Source organism: Marmota flaviventris, assembly GCF_047511675.1.
Source record: "Marmota flaviventris isolate mMarFla1 chromosome 17 unlocalized genomic scaffold, mMarFla1.hap1 SUPER_17_unloc_1, whole genome shotgun sequence".
NCBI lineage: Eukaryota > Metazoa > Chordata > Mammalia > Rodentia > Sciuridae > Marmota > Marmota flaviventris.
In genome coordinates, this window is record NW_027287693.1 from 957,179 (window position 1) to 970,785 (window position 13,607).

The following is a 13,607-nucleotide window of genomic DNA, read 5'->3' on the forward strand; positions in this document are numbered from 1 at the left end:
ATTCATCTATTAAAGGGCATCTAGGTTGGTTCCACATTCTAGCTATTGTGAATTGTGCTGCTGTAAACATTGATGTGGCTGTGTCCCTGTAGTATGCTTTTCTTAGGTCTTTTGGGTATAATCCAAGAAGGAGAAGAGCTGGGTCAAATGGTGGTTCCATTCCCAGCTTTCCAAGGAATCTCCATACTGCTTTCCAAATTGGCTGCACCAATTTGCAGTCCCATCAGCAATGTATGAGTGTACCTACCCCCCCCCCCCCATCCTCGCCAGCACTTATTGTTGTTTGACTTCATAATGGCTGCCTTTCTGACTGGAGTGAGATGGTATCTTAGGGTGGTTTTGATTTGCATTTCTCTGATTGCTAGAGATGGTGAGCATTTTTTCATGTATTTGTTAATTGATTGTATGTCCTCTTCTGAGAAGTTTCTGTCCAAGTCCTTGGCCCATTTGTTGATTGGGTTATCTGCTTTTTTGTTGTTTAACTTTTTGAGTTCTTTGTACACTCTAGAGATTAGAGCTCTATCTGATGTTTGAGGGGTAAAAATTGGTTCCCAGGATGTAGGCTCCCTATTCACCTCGCATATTATTTCTCTTGCTGAGAAAAAACTTTTTCAGTTTGAATTCGTCCCATTTGTTGATTCTTGGTTTTAACTCTTGTGCTATAGGAGTCTTATTAAGGAATTTGAGGCCTGCCCCCAGGAGATGAAGATGAGGACCAACTTTATCTTCTATTAGACGCAGAGTCTCTGGTCTGATTCCTCAGTCTGCCGTCTTGAAAGGTACCTAAACACACTCCCCGAGGGAAGAAGCCCCTCATCCCTGGAGCCACCATCCCACCTGGGGTTTCTGACAGGAAGAAGCCCAGAGCCCCCACCTCTACCAGCTGTCAGTAGTTTGGACACCTGGGATCTCCAGGTCCAGGGGTAGCTCCATTCCCACCATTGATAGCAGGCCCCCCAGCCTGGGCAGCCCAACCCACTCAGCCCTTGGTGCTGACAGACGTCGAAATCCCACCGTGGGGGCCCATGCCAGCACCCACACACATTCTGTCATGTATGACTAAAAAAAATAAGTAAAAATTTTAAAAAAAGTTGGCAGACTGGAGCTGTCTACTGCTGAGGCCCTGTGAGTACTGTTGGGCTTTGGGCCCTGGTGAGAGAGTAGGAAGTTCCTACTGGAGTCAGATGGAGGCCCCAGATGTGGGGGAAGGGGGACTGTGAAGTCATAATGGTGTTCATGAGGGTGGAACCCAAGGGAGCCACTGGCTGCAGAGCCAAGCCTGCCAAGGTGCTGGGAGAGGGCCTGGGAGGAAGGGCCAAGGAACAGTTGGCAGGCTGTGGAAGAGGGGGACACAAAGTTTGGAGGTAGGAGGGTGTCTCTGGGAGGAGAGAGCAGCGCCCACCCACTTTGGGCGGGGAGGCAGTGCTGGGGTGGTAAGGCAAGGTCTGGCTGAGGCCCACTGATGCCAGAGGCTTGGCCCCTTCCCAGGTAGAGGGGCCCACACATGGGCTGGGGTTGGGGGGCATGGTATAGCTGTCCCAGATGGCCTGGGACTCACCCATCAGAAGGCAGTGGATGTGCTGCGGAGCTTTCTGTTTCTCCCAGTTCAGGTCCTCAGTGGTGACTGGACAGGCCAGTTCCAGAAGTGGTGGCAGCCTCAGAGGTCCCCCTATTGATGTGACGGCAAAGGAAACTTTCATTTCTGTGGCCTACCCGTATTCCCCATGGATGAGCATTTCTTCCTTGGCAATGGCTGTCCCGCTCTGCCTACAGCCACCTTCTCACACTGGGCCTTCTTTGCCATCCATTTCCCTGCAAATGCCATGATCTTGTTACTTTTTAGTGCTGAGTAATATTTCATTGTGTATAAATGCCACATTTTTTAATCCATTCATCTATTAAAGGGCATCTAGGTTGGTTCCACATTCTAGCTATTGTGAATTGTGCTGCTGTAAACATTGATGTGGCTGTGTCCCTGTAGTATGCTTTTCTTAGGTCTTTTGGGTATAATCCAAGAAGGAGAAGAGCTGGGTCAAATGGTGGTTCCATTCCCAGCTTTCCAAGGAATCTCCATACTGCTTTCCAAATTGGCTGCACCAATTTGCAGTCCCACCAGCAATGTATGAGTGTACCTACCCCCCCCCCCATCCTCGCCAGCACTTATTGTTGTTTGACTTCATAATGGCTGCCTTTCTGACTGGAGTGAGATGGTATCTTAGGGTGGTTTTGATTTGCATTTCTCTGATTGCTAGAGATGGTGAGCATTTTTTCATGTATTTGTTAATTGATTGTATGTCCTCTTCTGAGAAGTTTCTGTCCAAGTCCTTGGCCCATTTGTTGATTGGGTTATCTGCTTTTTTGTTGTTTAACTTTTTGAGTTCTTTGTACACTCTAGAGATTAGAGCTCTATCTGATGTTTGAGGGGTAAAAATTGGTTCCCAGGATGTAGGCTCCCTATTCACCTCGCATATTATTTCTCTTGCTGAGAAAAAACTTTTTCAGTTTGAATTCGTCCCATTTGTTGATTCTTGGTTTTAACTCTTGTGCTATAGGAGTCTTATTAAGGAATTTGGGGCCTGCCCCCACGAGATGAAGATGAGGACCAACTGTATCTTCTATTAGACGCAGAGTCTCTGGTCTGATTCCTCAGTCTGCCGTCTTGAAAGGTACCTAAACACGCTCCCCGAGGGAAGAAGCCCCTCATCCCTGGAGCCACCATCCCACCTGGGGTTTCTGACAGGAAGAAGCCCAGAGCCCCCACCTCTGCCAGCTGTCAGTAGTTTGGACACCTGGGATCTCCAGGTCCAGGGGTAGCTCCATTCCCACCATTGATAGCAGGACCCCCAGCCTGGGCAGCCCAACCCACTCAGCCCTTGTTGCTGACAGACGTCGAAATCCCACCGTGGGGGCCCGTGCCAGCACCCACACCTATTCTGCTGGCAGCCAGGCTGCAAGTCCACTGGAGCAACTAGTCCATCAGCCTCTGCAGCTGCTACTCAGAGGCCAGGGACTGTGAACAGTGTTTGTCCCAAGAACAGGCAGCCCCAGTCAGCATGGGACAACCAAGATTCATCCCCCTTAATGCTGCCAGTGTCAGTTGCCTCCATTGCAACTTGGAGGACAGATTTGTCCCCAGTTCTTCAATCTCCCATGGCAGAAATGGGCATCTGCTAAAAAAGTAGAGGGACCCCCCAAACCAGAGAACACCATGGGGCAAGTTTGGGATAGAACAGCTCCAGGGCCTGCCCCTAGGCAGAGCACCACCATGAGGACCAAGGGAGAGAAGGCAAAATACAAACCAGGGTAAGCAACCACTGATGTTTGTGCAATTCATGCCATCCCCCAAAGCCTGACCGTGCAGAACCCCTGAAGCTCTCCTGGGAGGAATCATCACCACCTTCAGAAAGGCCACCTTGACTTGTAAGTTTGTCCCCATGCAATCCACGAACCTGGGAGCCCAAACTAGCTCCCGGATCTCATATCTGTCTTTGGGGTTCTGTTCATCTCCTCCCCAAGTAAAGGAAAGAGAAGCATGAGACAGCATTTATAGGGTAAATGGGGCTTCGACATATTCAGCGCCACTAACTAGACCATCCCTATAGTGGTCACTTTACAGGGGACAAAAACCAACTCTGTTCTTGGAGCCACGAGGGCCACTCCTTTAAGTGACAAAAGGCGCCCCCTTACAGGAACCCTGAATTCCACCTCGGAGCATCAATACCTCCATGAACCAGGCTGCATATATTTACAGAGGGAATCATATCACCCATTTCCCTGGTGGTAAAGGTGAGGCTCTGGGAAAGGACATGAATTATGAGTTAGTCAAGGTCCTGCCTGGAAGAGCTGGGACTGGAATTCTGGAAATCTGGCTCCAGAGCCTCATGTGCAGAACCCTGCAGGGGAGGCCTGATCCAGGAGCTTGGAAGGGGGGACCCATCAAGTTGGGGTGGGGGGCTCAGAGAAGAATGAAGAGATGGGTGTGGCTGGGGAATTCGTCCAGAGGGGGAGACCAATAGGAGAGGGAGGGGATCGAGTGAGGGGACTGCATGAGCAAGGCCAGGCAGCGGGAGTGTGTGGGTCAGGCAGAGGAATGATCTGTGAGCAGCTGGGGGTGCAGGGATGGAGGGGGACAGGATTCAGCAGGAAAAGAAGGTTGGGCCACACCATGGAAAGAGCCAGGTCTGGCAGGGAGACACCACCCCTCCCTGCTCCATCCTCCAACTGTCTTTGAGTCTGTGCCACCCCCAGCACTGAATAGCTGAAGATGGAGCCCCCTTAGAGCACAGGGGACCTGTGGGGCCCCTGTGCATGGAGCAGAGATGACTGCCTAAAGGGTGGTGAGGATTTCAGGGCATTTTATCCCCTACTGTGTTCTGTGACGTTAACTAGGTTAGATGTCATGTGACACTACAAACCCTGTTCATATAAGACAGCAAATTTAATATGTGTCTTCTTATTGCTCCACAGATCATGACTCACCTTCTTCTCATTCCCTAAGAAACAATATTGAAGTTAGACCAGTTAATTACTCTGTAATGGACTGAACAGTTGGAATAAAAGGAAGAGTTCCATGTTTTGCATTCCAAATAGAAAGCTGTGCCTTGGGCTGGGCTGTAGCTCAGTGGCAGAGTGCTTGCCTAGAATGTATGAGGCACTGAGTTCAATCCTTAGCACTACAAAAAAAAAAAAAAAAAAAAACCAACTAAACAAAGAAAGGCATGCTGTTGATCTAAAACTGTTTAAAAAAGAAAGAAAGAAAGAAAGAAAAGAAAAAAAAAAAAGCTGTGCCTCTTGAATAGTTAGTCCCAATGAGAATGCAAGGGAAATGTTCATAAAGAAAATTAAAGTGCTGCTCCAGGGCATATGTGAATGATAAGAAAGCAAAACAGCTGATAGGGATAAAGTTTTCATAGTCTGGAGAACAGATGAAACAAGCCACATTCCCTTAAGCCAAAACCGCATCCAGATAAGGCCAAAACATTAGATTTTTCTGATGCCAAGAGAAGGGAGAAAGCTCCAGAAGAAGTCTGAAGGCGGCAGAATTTGGTTCATGATGTTCGAGGCAAGCGGCCCATCTCCATATAAGACAAGTGCAGGGTGAAGCAGCAAGTGCTGATGTAGACGCTACAGCAAGTCGTGAAGAAGATCTTGCTAAGCTATCTGATGAAGACGCGATATGGTTGAGTTTCTCGGTGTCCCCCAAAAGCTCATGGGTGAGACAGTGCAAGAAGGTTTAGAGGGGAAATGATCCTGTTATGAGAGCCTAAAGCCAATTAGTGAATTAATCCCCTGGCAGGATGAACAGGTGGCACAGATAAAATGGGGTGCCCACACCCTCCCCAAGCCTGGAGGTGTAGGCGCCACCTATGGAGGAGTCCAGTTGCAGGGTGGAAGCTAACAGCAGTCATCCTCAACGTTCCACATTAGGGTTCCACATTGGAGGTTCCCAGCAACCAGCGGCATCCCTCTGCGGGCAGGGCGTTCATCAGGGAGCCTAGGCACCCTAAGGCCCTTTGGGGAGTCCAGTTGAATCGGTGGCTGCATGGAAATAGGCGGCCAAATAGGAGCATCCTCATCCATTGGCGGTGGCGGGAGTCTGCTTCCAGTGCAGTGGAGGTGTTGGCAGCATTGCTGGTGGCCAGGTCGGGACTCCAGTGGCCACAGTGTGGAGCGCTGGCTGTGGCGACAGTGACAGCGTAGGGCAGCGGGCCTCAGAGTCAGAGGGCGACCAGAGGATGGGGTGCCCTGTGCTGTGGCTTCCCCAGGCCACTTGTCTTGCTCCTGGCAGGGCCTGCCTGCTCAGGAAGCAGGACACGGCAGGCGGGGGGTACCCACACAGCCTCTGAGGACCTTATGCTGCCCACGCAGGTGGCGCCTGGCACCGGCCCTGAGCCCCCCGGGTGGCAGCTCGCCCCACCCCGGGTTCGCCCTGCCCCTCCCTGGGTTGCGGCCTCTGCGGGGGGAGTAGGCCCGCTGCCAGCCGGGGCAGCCTTTGGAGAGGACACCCACCCTCCTCAGCGACATCTCTCCTGGGCTGTGGCCACTGAGAGCAGAGGCAGTGGGGGGTGGGGCTACAAATCCTCCCCCTCAAAGCGCATCCCTGGGGCGGGACAAGAGTGGAAGGCATAGATGGCAGAGGGAACCCCAAGACGTGCCGTCCTTGGTCTTGGTCTTCTGCCACCCTTAGACAAAGAAATGTACTTTAAAAAAATTAATTAGCTCTAATTAGTTGTACATAACAGCAGAATTCACTTTGGTTCATTGTACAGAAATGGAGCACAGCTTTTCATTTCTCTGGTAGAACACGATGTAGAGTTGCACCATATGTGCAGTCCTGCATGTACCTAGGGTAATGATATCCCTCTCATTCCACCCTCTTTCCTACCCCATGCCCGTCCCTCCTATCCTTCCCCTTTGCCCCAAGTTCCTCCATTCTTCCCTTGCCCCCCTCATTATGGATCAGCATCCACTTATCAGGGAGAACCTTCAGCCTGTTGTTTTTGAGGATTAGCTTTTTTCACTTACATAATATTCTTCAACTCCATCCACTTACCTGCAAGTGTCATAATTTTATTCTCTTTTAAAGCTAAGATTCCATTGTGCACATATACCACATTTTCTTTATCAGTTTAGCTCTTGAAGGACTTCTAGGTTGGTTCCACAGTTTACCTACTGTGACTTGAGCTGCTATAAACATTGATGTGGCTGCATCACTCTAGTATGCTGATTTTAAGTCTTTTGGGTATAGATTGAGGAGTGGAATTTCTGGGTCAAATGGAGGTTCCATTCCATGTTTTTTGAGGAAGCTCCATACTGCTTTCCAGAGTGGTTGCACCAATTTGCAATGCCACTAGCAATGTATGAGTATACCTTTCCCCCCCACATCCTCACCAACACTTATTGTTGCTTGTATTCTGGTTAACTGCCATTCTGGCTGGAGTAAGATGGTCTTAGAGTACTTTTGATTTGCATTTCTCTAATTTCTGGTGAAGTTGAACATATTTTCATATATTTGTTGATCGACTGTGTATCTTCTTCTGTGAAGCGTCTGTCCATTTCCTTAGCCCATTTATTGATTGGGTTATTTATTCTTTGGGTGTTGAAGTTTTTGAGTTTTTTATATATCCTGGAAATTAGTGTTTTATCTAATGTGCGTGTAGTAAAGATGTTCTCCCACTCTGTGAGCTCTCTCTTCATATTATTGTTTCCTTTGCTGAGAAGAAGCTTTTAAGTTTGAATCCATCCCATTATTAATTCTTGATTTTATTTCTTAAGTACAGGGTCTCTGGTCTAATTCCTAGGTCCTTGATCTACTTTGAGTTTTGTGCAAGGTGAGAGATCGTGGTTTAATTTCAGTCTGCTACATATGGATTTACAGTTTCCCCAGCACCATTGTTGAAGAGGCTATCGTTTAGCTAATGTATGTTTTTGGCACCTTTGGCAAGAATGAGATAACTACATTTATGTGGGTTTTTCTCTGTATCTTCTATTTTGGACCATTGGTCTACATGTGTATTTTGGTGCCAATAGCATGCCGTTTTTGTTACTACAGATCTGTAGTATAGTTTAAGGTTTGATATTGTGATGTCTCCTACTTCACTCTTCTTGCTAAGGATTGCTTTGTCAATAAGGATTTCTCTGTGTCTATTTTTCCAAATGAATTTCATGATTACTTTTTCTATTTCTATGAGGAATGTTATTGGGATTTTAATTGGAATCACATTAAATCTGTATAAGGTTTTTGATAGTGTGGCCATTTTGACAATATTAATTCCATGAGGGAGGAATTGGAATCAGGTACCTGCTCAAAAGGGGAGGGATCCGATAGCCACGCCCACCTCAAAATGGCAAGGAATGCTTTCCAAGATGTAGTCGGTGTGCTTCCAGAGCCGGGGTGTCTGGTGATGTCAGGGGAACCGATGGCCTTGTGCTGTGGGGAGGTAGCAGCTGAGTGACCTGCGTGGGAGTGGAGCGGAGTCTCGGTGGTCTGCAGATGTGTTGGTAGGTGGTTCTGCTAAGGCGCTGGCCGAGTCTTAAGTGAACTGCAACTTTGGCTTTGGGTCCTGCTCAGACACTGAGGCCCGGAGTCCTGCGCAAGGTCACAGTGCTGGTCATTTCTGTAGAGAGAAGCTGTACAGGGGCCTCTAACACTCTCAAGAGATGCAGAATTCCTACTAGGAGAGATCTGGGTCACAGAGCAACACAGATGCTGCTTCCCTCTGGTCCGCCATCTTGAAAGTCTTTTCAATTTCTTTCTTTAGTTTTCATTGTATAGGTCTTTCATCTCTTTTGTTAAATTTATACCCAAATATTTCATTTTTGAGGCTATTGTGAATGGGATAGTTTTCCTAATTTCTCTTTCAGAGGGTTCATCACTAATAGATAGAAATGCATTTGATTTATGGATATTGATTTCATATCCTGTGACATTGCTGAATTTGTTAATATTGGAAGTTTTCTGGTGGAGTTTTTTTGGATCCTCTATGTGTAGAATCATGTCATCAGCAAATAGGGATAGTTTGAGTTCTTCTTCCCCTATTCCTATCCCTTTAATTTCTTTCATCTACAGCTCTGTCATGTAGTCTAAGCTGTAGTGGAGTTTAAACAGCAGTATAGTTTAAACTCTGGCTAGAGTATCAGGGACTATGTAGAGTAGAAGGTGAGAGAGGGCATCCTTGTCCTGTTCCAGTTCTGAGAGGAAATGCTTCCAATCAGAAATGCACTTTGAGGATGAAGAGGTCCTAGTTCCTCTGCTCTCTCCCCCCACAGCCCAGGTGGGATGTCTCTTAGGAAGGTGGGGGTCCTCTCCCAAGGCTGCCTCACCTGGCAGATGGCCTAGTTCCCCTGCAGAGGCCACATCGGGGATGGGGCGAGCAGCCACCCGGCGGGCTCATGGCCAGTGCCAGGTGAGGCAGGTGTGGGCAGCCTAAGGTCCTCAGCAGCTGCCTGGGTATTGCCACCCCCTTTCGTGCTGCTTCCTGAACAGGCCGCTCAGCCAGGACCAAGACTCAGGGCCTGGAACAGCCACTGCAGAGGCCATTCCAGCCTCTCGTCACCCTTCCACTCTGAGGCTCACTGCCCTGCGCCCTCGCTGCCGCCGCCAGCCTGCAGCTCTTCACTGTAGCCATCGGACTCCCCACATGGTCGCCAGATGCCACTGCAGCAGGATTCCTGTTACCCCAGCAGGATGAAGATGCTCACCACTGGACGCCTCTGTGTCCTCAGCCCCGTTTCCAGACTCTACTGGTGCTGCCGCCACCGTGCAGCAACCAAACTCCCAAACCCCAGCTGGACTATGATGCTGCCCACCAAGGGCCCAACGTCAATGCCCTTCACCCCCCGCCATGATGCCTGACTCCAGTGCCCCATGCCGGCTCCCGGATGAAGCTGCATGTTGTTGCTGCCACCACCTGACTCCATCATGGACGCATGACAGCGATACGCAGCACTGGATGCCCACTTCACCCACTGCAGCCAGACTCCTGTGGCACTGCAGGACAGAAATGATCATGGCAGCATCCCTCTGTTGTCACCACAGCAGCTTCTGGACTCTTCTGCTGCCACCGCCACTGTGAGTATGCAGCAAGGGATCTCCCAAACTGCAGCTGGATGCCAACACCTCAGCTGTTGCCACCCCCACGCCAACTCTCAACTCTGGACCTCCCTCGCCTGATGCCCTACGCCTGGAGCAGCTACATGTTGCTGCTGCTGCCACCAGATGCTACCACTCCATGAGGCCTCTTCAGTGATTCCATCCCAAAGATGCTGCTGTGCTGCCCAAGACCACAGAAGCTGGGAAGTTGGGTAGTCTCCATCGCAGTCGCCTCATCAGTGCCCACCGGTTGCTTCCTGCCTTTCCTCCCCCAGGACCACCCACCAGTCCTTCTGGGCCCTTGAGCAGGAGTTCTGCTGACTCAGGGAACTCATCCAAGGAAAACAAGTGAGTACTTTAAACAAAGGTTGCAGTCCTCACAACAGGCAGTGGGCGGGGCTAGGTGGGTCCAGCCTGCTGGTGAGGGGGCAAGGGTGGAGCTACTGGCCTCCTCTGGACCTTGACCCTGTGGGGCAAGCTGGAGAGGGATCTCTGGCTGCTCTGGGAGCCCAGCCTGGAAGCAGCTTCCTAACTCACCCTCACACTCCTCTCTGAAGGGGACTCTGGATTCCAGAGAAAGCCATCTGTGCTCTTGGGTTCTGGGCAGTGGTATGAGCCAGACTGGACAGTCTCCACCCACCTGGACTAGGGGAAAAGCCCCCTCTTGGGAAAATACCCTCCTAGAACTACCAAACTTAGCCTGACATTGACTTTTTCCATGAGATTATCAAGAAAGGAAAAATACGTTACCTAGTTTTGTCTTGCAAAGGGTAGTGTGGGGAGAGGCAAAGGCATCAGAGTTGGTAGAGCTGAATTCACATCCCTTTTAACTGGGTGACCTTGTCCAGGGTCCAGAACTAGGTACAACCTTGGTTTTGCATCTGGTAAAACAATGATGGTGAGGATGATAAGCTATCACCATCTGTCATAGCTGGAGACCTCATGCGTGGTTCATAAATCTCACTATTCCAATAACTTAAGAAAATGACAAAGAAGGCACACAACCACAAAGAAGTACCTTTTCAATAATCCGGGGATGGCTCTGTGAACGTAAGGGCCCATGGAAAGACATAGAGCCACTGGAATTCTTTATTCTTACATAGGAGACACACAAGGGGAGTTTCCATAGAACATTTTATCCCAAAAAGGGCAAAGGGGTCGGAATACAAGGGAACAGATGAGTGTAACTCAACCCCAGTGGGTGATGCCTACACCTGGAGCCATGCCTTGTTATCTGAGCTGGGGTGACGCCCACATTACTGCAACCTGGCACTGCCCTGCCAGACTGAATGCAATAATTGTTCAGAACCCGGTGCATCAGGGCTTAAAGGCGTCTGCATCCAAGGCAGCTCCCGACAATAAGCCATGGGCAAATCAAGTTGTTCTGCACTACCTCACCTTGGGAGCCAGGTAGGCATTCAGCAATATTTCCATGCAGAAATATATTCTCAGACTAAAGGTGACACACCTAGAAGTGCACCTTTGGATGACAACTGACCTGTGAGGTAGGGAGTTGAAATTTACATCATGTTTTTAGAGGAAATAATAATATATGGAAGGTCATAAACCAAAGCATGAAATGTTGGGTCAGGCTCATGGAATTAAAAGCTGTTTTCAAATTTGTTTAAAGTTACATTGAGATAAATCTATGTAGTTCAAACTTTCCAGGATATCCCCCACCTCTGCTGCACACACAGGGAGCAGTGTCCACAACTTTTTTACTCCTCTTTACAGCATCACCAAATGTATGTGTGTGTGTGTATACACACACACACACACACACATACACATATATATACTCGCACACATATACATGATGTATTATGTAATATTTTGTTCTTTTTGGTTTGTTTTTAGACTGTCTGTAATAGAATCTCATATACATTCTTTTGCTCCCCTTCAGCTGACCATCAGGAAGAAGGAAACACCAGAGAAGCTTGAGGATCAGAAGGACACTAGCCCTGCTCTGGTCACCCTGGAAGCTGGCTAGCCTGCACACACCAAAGCTTGAGGAAACAGCAGCCCTGCTTCAGCCACTTGAAGGCTGGCTGATCAATGCAAGGAGGAAAATAAACTAAGCAACAGGACAAATGGACTGTTTCATCCTGTAAGAGGGCTCTCATACTGTGGTGCATTGCCACCCCTTACTTCTGTCATATACACAGTCCTCTCCTTGGTCTTTACTACAGGACTGACAACCACCAAACACATAGCTAACCCATAATGGGTGGTGGGGCAAGGGAAGATGGGAGGGACTTTGGATTGGGCAGAGGGGAGTGTGGGAGGGGAGGGGATATGGGAGTGGAAAGGATGGTGGAATGAGGTGGATTGTATTAATCTATGTACATGTATGATTGCAGGAATGGGGTGACTGTGCACTGTTTCTAACCAAGAAATGAAAAGTTGCCTCCATTTGTGTTTAATAGTCAAAATGCATTCTGCTGTTATATACAAATAATTGAAAAAAATTCATAAAGGTCTAAGGCTTAAAAGGAAGTTTAGACACTTTAATGGTCATAAAAATATGTATACTTTTCTTGTATAAAATTTAAACTTATTAATTAAATTGAAAAAAAAAAAAAACTAGCACATGTACTAGTTCAAACCTGAAAGGGCATTAAGGCTTGGGAACCAAGCTCACTCTTTGGAGGATGGTTTTTCTATTCTTGGTGGATTGAAAAGTTTAATTGACATAGTATGGATTATGCTATTGTTTATTGCTTTCATATTTGTCTCACCTTTACAATGAAACTATTGGGTCAACTATAGAAGCAGCTGTTAGAGAGAGGGGGGGCGGGAGGAGGGAAACACGGAGGGAGAAATTAAGATTATGGCATTATATAAAATTTTAAGCCTAGAAGATGATGTTTTTTGATTTAAAGGGTTAAATAATGAGCATAGAGGGGGTAACGATGTATCACAAATACTCCAAATGATGTAGTGTCCAAAAGATCCCCACCTTAATTGTAATATATAAGCCTTTCTCCTAGTAAACAAGATTTTTTTTTTTTTTAAGTCAACGGGATTTCTAGAGATCTCATTGTGGTTTAGCTCCTCTTTATTGTAAAGGTCAGGTTTCTCTTTCTTGTAAAAGTTAGGTCTGCAGGGCTGGGGTTGTGGCTCAGTGTTAGAACACTTACCTAGCAGGTGCGAGGCACTGGGTTTCATTCTTACACCACATAAAAATAAAATAAGGTATTGTGCCCATCTACAACTTAAAAAAAAGTTATGTCAGCAATCAAACTTGTTGATGTACAAAAGTTACTCTTTCTCTTTTCTTAGTAAAATCTTGTGAAACCTCTGTCCAATCTAAGAACATGGAAGAAAAAGTAACTATTATGTTAGCCATTGTGTTGTGTAACCATTCACTGAGTAGAAATCCCAGAGAACTTCCATACCTGGGGTCCAGGGATTTTTTGGCATTAGCCCCTCTGGATTACACCAGCTTAAATAAACCTTGTTCCTGCACATTTCTCAAGTGTCCAGCCTCCTCTGTCCTACATCAATACCTGCTTGAAATGCTAGAATGTCCCCATTCTTGAAGGACACTCAGAGACAGTCTCTCTGGCTCTGCCACAGTATGAATTCTATCCAAAGATATTAATCACAAAAAACTAAAGGGAGATTACACTATAGTGACCTCCTGGGGGGAGATTCAGTGTTGCATGATGAAACTTGTATACATATATTGAATTGCTATGATATACCCTGTAAAGTATAGAAATGATACATCTGAATAAACATGTTTTGTGAGAAATTGAATGTCATGTTTGCATTTGGGGTTGTTTCTAATATTATGCTGTAATAATATTTAATGATGTGATTACATTTTTTTAAATCTGAAAATAAATCAGAATTTTGTACAGTAACATTGTTAGTAAAGGGGATATTCTGGTGATTAGAATTTTTGCTTTCCTGTTAAAGCTAACTTGTTGAATTAAAGCTTTGAGGCAGACACCTATTTTGGTGATTAGAATTCATGCTTTCCTGTTTTTAAAAGTTTACATGTTGAATT

The 13,607-nt window shown here is 47.2% G+C and overlaps 2 long non-coding RNA genes across 3 annotated transcripts in view; both read left to right on the forward strand.

Moving 5' to 3' along the window:
* The first annotated feature begins 700 nt into the window (after positions 1-700).
* LOC139703711 (uncharacterized) overlaps positions 701-13,607 on the forward strand; it is a 261,415-nt gene continuing 248,508 nt past the window's right edge. The window contains exons 1-2 of the long non-coding RNA XR_011705812.1: positions 701-779; positions 2,553-2,666. This is a non-coding gene — a long non-coding RNA (uncharacterized lncRNA). The remainder of the gene's footprint in view (positions 780-2,552; positions 2,667-13,607) is intronic.
* Positions 3,389-4,804, forward strand: LOC139703697 (uncharacterized). 2 transcript variants are annotated; one of them, XR_011705798.1, is made up of 3 exons: positions 3,389-3,420; positions 3,603-3,786; positions 4,468-4,804. It is a non-coding gene; the product is annotated as an uncharacterized lncRNA (long non-coding RNA). The 2 variants fall into 2 exon arrangements; XR_011705797.1 differs by lacking the exon at positions 3,389-3,420 and having other exon boundaries at positions 3,503-3,786.